The sequence below is a fragment of the Panulirus ornatus genome, chromosome 29 (genome assembly GCF_036320965.1).
Source record: "Panulirus ornatus isolate Po-2019 chromosome 29, ASM3632096v1, whole genome shotgun sequence".
Lineage (NCBI taxonomy): Eukaryota > Metazoa > Arthropoda > Malacostraca > Decapoda > Palinuridae > Panulirus > Panulirus ornatus.
In genome coordinates, this window is record NC_092252.1 from 9517112 (window position 1) to 9518203 (window position 1092).

A 1092-nucleotide genomic window follows, 5' to 3' on the forward strand; every position below is an offset into this window, starting at 1 on the left:
TTCCTCTCCCTGGACCTAAGGTTCCCAGGGCAGCAGGAAGGGGAGGGGGCGCTCGGCCCTAGTGGAGCAGGTGCACATAACTGTAGCTTCACGGCTCCCGTGCTTCCTTCTCTCTCACACCTCCTCCCTGTTCGCTTCTGTTTACCCTCCCTCCTCCATCTTTCTCTCCTCCCCTCCTTCCCATTTCTCTCCTCCTTCCACTTTTTCTCTCCTATTTCTCTTTCCATTTTTCTAGTCTCCTTTATCTTTTTATCCCATCCCCCTTATCCTTCTCTCTTCCTTATCTCCAGTTTCTATCTTAAGCACAACCTCACACCTTTTCCATCGTTCTTCATTCGTTTTTTTTTCCTTTATTCCTCATAATCTGCATCCGATCCGTCTTCCTTCCTTCACTTTTCCCGCCTCTTCCACAATCCTCTCCACTTCTTTCCTTCTTTCATATCAAGTTGTCTCTCTTTTTCATTCCTCTTATGCTATATAACTTTTCTCTCTCTTATCGCTTATCATTCTTACGTAAAAGCCTTTCCGTCCATCGTGCCTACTCCATTCCTTTCAACATAGCTGTTCCGTCCCTTCCATTACCCTCACCGGCGCACAAACATAGCTCCTTGCTGGATTAACTTCACTCGTGTTCTAACACGGCTCACTGTATGGACTTGAGTACTTGTACAGTAGTGGAAAGTTCTCCTCCACTCGTAGGGCACCACCTCATATGTGTGTTTGTGTGTGTGTGTGTGATTTCTATCAATTAGACATCCCCCCACCCCCCCACACACACACACCACCTCTTCCATGTTAGGTCACAACCCAGCACCCAAGGGAGGGGTCAGATGGTGAGTGTATCAGGTGCAAGTCATTGTTATTTCCACCTTGTAAAGCTGTTCCCAGCCATTAAATCCGGGTCAGGAACTGGTGAGTGCTCTAACTACGGGAACTCTCCGCCCGCTTCCTCGCCACGCTCAGGTGTGAGTTCCTCAGGCTGCAGGAAGTGAAGGGGGGAGTCGTGCAGCAGGGTGAGTATAGTCGTGGAGGGGGTGTGTATAGTCATGATGCTTGTGTATAGTCATGGAGGGTGTGTATAGTTGTGGAGGG